Genomic DNA, 5,592 nt, shown 5'->3' with positions numbered 1-5,592 from the left:
CTGGGTGTTGTGGGACTGGCTGTGGAGGCTTACCCTCTCTGTCTCTCCTACTGCATAAGTGCTTCTTATGTAAGTTGTGGTGTGCAACAGGATGAGTTGGAAAACTTGTTAAAATTCCTTGCTGGAATAAACACCTGGAGATTTCTGATTAAGCGGTTCAGGATGGAGTCTCAGAGAACTGCTAAAAGCACACAACTTCAGGATGCCAGCTCTTCCAGGCTAGGGAGCCCACAAGCCTTTCTCCAGGGCCAGCCATCCAGTGCCTTTGTATGTTTGGGTAGACAAAAGTAAGTTGTTTCCTGTGACTCAGCAGAGGACTACTTCCCTCAGCTGGGGAGTTTGCATCCTTGGCCTTTAGGTTTGGTTTTAGCTGTTTGAGATAGGAACTCACTATAGTAATCAGCACTGGCTGGCCTGAAGCTCACTATGTAGTCCAGGCTGGCCGCCTACTTGTGGCAAACTTTCTACCTCTCCATGCCTCCTGAATGCTGAGATTAAAGGTGTATGCCACTATATCCAACTGGAGAAATGTAATATCATTTACTCAGAAAACACAGCCAAGAACTATTCTAGAAGTCACTGAATGAAATAAACAAATGCCTATCCACATAGTGTTGGTCACATGCACACACAGTCCCTCATGGACACAGACACACACACATACTCACACACACACAGATACACACTTAAAGCACTTACACACTCATGGATACACTCATAGACACAATTACAGATTCAAAGTTACAGTACTTACACACATACTCTCAGACACAGACACACACACAGACACATAGAAACTCTCTCTCACACACTTACACATATAAACACCCTCATACACACACTTACAGATACACACATTCATAGATACACACAGATACATAATCACAGACACATACAGACATACACTCACAAACAGACAGACAGACAGACAGACAGACACACACCATGAAAATAGGAGTTAAGGGTAAGAGAGAATAATTGGGGGGCATGTTTAGAATACACTGGATACAAGTTATGGAAATTATCAAAAATAAAACCCAGCAATTAACAAGCGTCACTTTCAGTGGGAAAGGAACATGGCTCAGTAGTACAACATTTAAGACCCTGGGATTGGGTCCCACACCGAGACCTTTGCTTGCCCTTGTTCTATTGTTTGATAGTCCAGTTCACACATTCGAGGGGACACAGGTTTAATATATACATATATCCATATATATATATGTATCCATATATATAACTCAATTTCTCTATCTATGTATCTATCTATGTATCTGTCTATCTATCTATCTATCTATCTATCTATCTATCTATCTATCTATCTATCTATCTCTTTCTATCTATCTCTTTTTTGGGTTAAAAAAAGACAAATTAGACTTTAACAAATTGAGAAACTTTTGTAAAGAAAATGAGACAGTGAGCAGAATAGGAGAGGAAAAAAGGCTTCTAACTGTTCTTCTAACAGAAAGTTAGTTTCAGGAATACACAAAGAGAAAGAGTGGTTGGAGAGCTGGTTCAGGTGAGACAGGTACATGCCACCAAGGCTGATGGCCCAAGCAGAAGTTATTCTCAGACAACACATGTGCCGTGGAGTAGCCCATAAATACCAAGAAGAATATACAGGAGACAACATCAACATCAACAACAACAACAACAACAACAACAACAACAACACACCACCATCTATGAAGCTTCTCTTGTGGCAGAGTTCATTACAGAAAACCACAGCTGGTCAAAATGCAGAGGGCAATGGGCTGTGAGGTGCCCCACCCCAATCCATACATTTACAAACCATATCTACACCCAAGGCTCAGAGAAACATCCTAGAAGGAGGGGCTGGAAGATGGTAAGAGCCAGAGGACCTGGACAGCACAGGGGATCTGCTTGAAGATGGTTCTCATGCATATACGGCAGGGAACCGGACCCAGGAAATCTCAACCCAAGTACCACCTAACCAACATCATCATTTGACATGCCAAAGTGGATGTGTGTGTGTGCGTGTGTGTGTGTGCGTGTGTGTGTGTGTGTGTTTGTGTGAAATATCACAAGGCATTACCCTCGGAAGAAGAGCTACAGGCAATTCATGGTTGCTGAAAGAGGGAGAAGTATTTTTTTCCCCAGGGACAAGACTGCTGGCAGGTTAGCCAATCCCAAGAGGTCAGCCATATATGGCTATGTAACAATTATCATTAAAGAGAAAGATGCTGTGCATTTGGAGCATGGGAAGAATTAGAGGGAGAAGGGGCAGGGGTGGTGGTGGTGCTCAAGTAAAAACAATCCTTACATGTGAAATCCTAAAAAAAAATCAATTAAACATAGTAATAAAATGATACAAAATCAGCCCAGTAGAAATGGTTAAGAGGAAGACGTGGTAATATGAATGAACAGATTTTTTTTTTTTTTGCTTTGTTTTTGCCCTAAACAACATACAATCATTTTTGAGAACTGAAGAGCCATGATCCATTAGAGGAAAAAAATCAGAATGCAAATGATACCATGATTGTTGGTTAAAATGCTTACTTGGGACAAACACTGAGAATTAATATGCTAAAAGTATATTGCTTTCAGAGAGGGGATATGTTACTTCAATGATAATTTCTCCCAGATTGCTTTAGTGCAGTTACTTAGTTGGTTGTAGCTCACCCTAGGAAATAACCTACCCTGTGTGTGAGGTGAGTTAGACTCTGAGGGAAAAACAGAGTCTGTCACCTAAGCCTCCGCCCCCACAACCCAACAAACAAAATAGCTTTTAGTAGAAGATGGATACAAGAATTTCTATTTCAGTAATGTCATCAAGATGAAAATTATAGCTTTTCCTGTAAAGGGAAAAGATGCTGACATCTGATAATCTCTGACTCCATGCTGGTTCTAGATGGATTTGGAGAATGGATCCCATCTGAAAGAGCAATAGAGAGCTATGGAACTGATCCTGAACTCACCACAGAGGACAGTACCCTTGGACCCTAGAGCAACAGAGGAAATTGCATGCTTTTCCTGTCAAACACGTTATCCAAAAAGCTACACTAAAAGGTCAAATCTTGACACAGCGCTCAAAGGAGAATATGGGAATTCCTTTGATAAGTGTCAACATTACAGTATCCCTGGGTTCAGTGCCTTGGACCTGTAGCTGGTGTACTAAGGGGAGGTCTCCACACAGATGATATTTCATAGTTCAAATGACAAGCAAGTATCCAGCTTTATAGACCTGACAAAAACAGATAGATTTGCAGTTGGCTGAACAGATGGTAGATTTATGCATTTAACAAACATGATGATTGCCATGCACTCTCATCGAGTCAGCTTGACAGTCCAAGAGGCCTGGAAGCCACTCACAAGGCAGAGAGTTTCACAGAAACTCACCTCCTGGAGTTTGGTCTTCTCTCTAACCCATACACTAATATTCCATTCCCGCCTTTCTCTGTTGTAGGCATTCACATGCTCTCTTTTAGTATTATCCTATTATAAGTGCCTTTTAAGATTGAATTCTCACATAGCTAAGCCTTTACCAGTGTTCCAACGTCCTAGAAAGTCCTTGAGGAGAACATGGGCTTGGAATTCAGTACGAATGTTGCCTATTCAGTGACATTCAGAATTGCCTCTGGTATTACACTATCACTTTGAATAAAAGCTAAGTCACTGCCCTACACAGGAATTTACCTTCATCTAGGAAGAAGGAAGTTTGAGACCTAAGGAGGAACCAGAATAGATACTTAGAACTATAGATAGCTGAGTTACACCCATACACATGTATTTACAATGGCCTAGGGGGAAGGTGGACTATACAATAGATTAGAATAGGAACTATGGCAAGGGCACGAAGCCCTTGACCCTGGCTTCTAAGATTAAGTGGACCTTACGTGGACCTCTTTTGGATCCCAGTTGTTAACAATGAATTCTATCCCAGGTGGTTCCTGTTAGACCTTCTGTGTTTGTATTCCTCTGTTTTGTGTAAGAATAGAGTAACATCTTTGTACCTTGCTGCTGTGTCACACAACTTCCCTATTTTCTTCTGTATAAAAGTTTGATGCTCGATTTGACAAATTACATTCAGATTCTACACAACCTCTCCTGTGTGCATCTGTCTGTCATTCCATCCAACGCTTTGCTCACCTGCCCCAGAGACCCATTCCACGCAGACAAAGGGATCCAGAGGGTCTACAGCAGATAATGGCTTGAGGAATACTGAAGATTTCTTTGTACTAAAATATATTGAGTTGGGCCTGGTGGCACCTGCACTCAAGACAGAGGGAGATGAGTCTCTGTGAGTTCCAGACCAGCCTGGTCTGCAGAGAAGATTCCAGGACAGCTAGAGCTGCACAGAAAAACACTGTATCAAAAAAAAAAAAAACTATTTTTCTGTCTATCTGCCTGTCTGTATGTCTGCCTGCCTGCCTCCCTGTCTGTCGTCTATCTATCTATCTATCTATCTATCCATCTATCTTTCTATCTACCTCTGTATGTATGTATGTATGTATGTATGTATGTATGTATGTATGTATGTTTGTATGTATCTATCTATCATCTATCTATCTATCTATCTATCTATCTATCTATCTATCTATCTCTCCATGTATCAATCTGTCTTCTGCCTATCTTACAAAAAAATGGATTTCTTAATGTCATCATGATGTGTGCATGTCACTCAGTGTGACCATAGCCAACAGCAGCTTTCTGACACATCCATTAGGAAAGAGGGCAGGAAATAGAAACAACAAACAGCACAGCAGGATATTAACAGTGTCCATTTCTAGTGTTCTCTGGTTTTTAGTTATTTAGTTAGCCCAGACCAGACTGTGGAGCAGTGTATTTAAATGCCACATATTTTAAGGATGGGAACTTCAAGTCTGTATTACCATATAGACTTTAAAACTATCAGTTCTGGGAAGTTAGAGTGGCCACACACGTGATAGGCAGCCGGAACCCTTATTGTGTGGCTCACGATCTCGCCTGCTATTCTCACACATGGAGATAGCCATTTGTAATCTGTCTATCTCTTGGTTACCACTGTCAGATAGCCCCTTGGTAGACCACAAGAACAATCTTGAGCAGGCTCTCTGCTCATCTCTGCAGGTCTGAGTTGCAGCTGGGTGCTATGTAGGCTGCATCTGTGATTTCTGTGGATGAGTCAGTTCTTTTCTCTGGAGGCAGCAGTCCCTGATGGTGTAGATGTTCCCACTGCTGTTAATCTCTGGAACTCCAATGGAGAGACTATAGAAATCTAACTACACACTAAGTGGCAGGAAGACACTCAGAAAGAGGCAAAGGATGCCCTCATTTCTAGATAGCAAAGTAACTGTATCACCCTTCTTCAAGGTACTCACCCTGTTTCCAGTGCTGTGGGTCAGGCTGATCAGGAGACTTATGAACTATCTCCCATTACATGTATGCAATTCATCAGAAAATAGAACTATAGCAAAAGCATTGTATAAGGAGGTGTCATGTAGCCTGAAGCCAAAGAGGTGGAAATTTGTGTGAGTGTCGATGGAAGAGGAAACTGTGGGAATTCGTCATGTGACAGATTTAGAGATCACTTCTCTCAGTTTACTAAGCCCAGCTCTTGACTTGTAACCATGGCTATGAAAATATGAGCACAGG

Source organism: Mus caroli, unplaced genomic scaffold, assembly GCF_900094665.2.
Source record: "Mus caroli unplaced genomic scaffold, CAROLI_EIJ_v1.1 scaffold_20513_1, whole genome shotgun sequence".
Classification (NCBI taxonomy): Eukaryota; Metazoa; Chordata; class Mammalia; order Rodentia; family Muridae; genus Mus; species Mus caroli.
The sequence above is the reverse complement of the archived record's forward strand: the minus strand, read 5'-3'. Positions refer to the sequence as shown.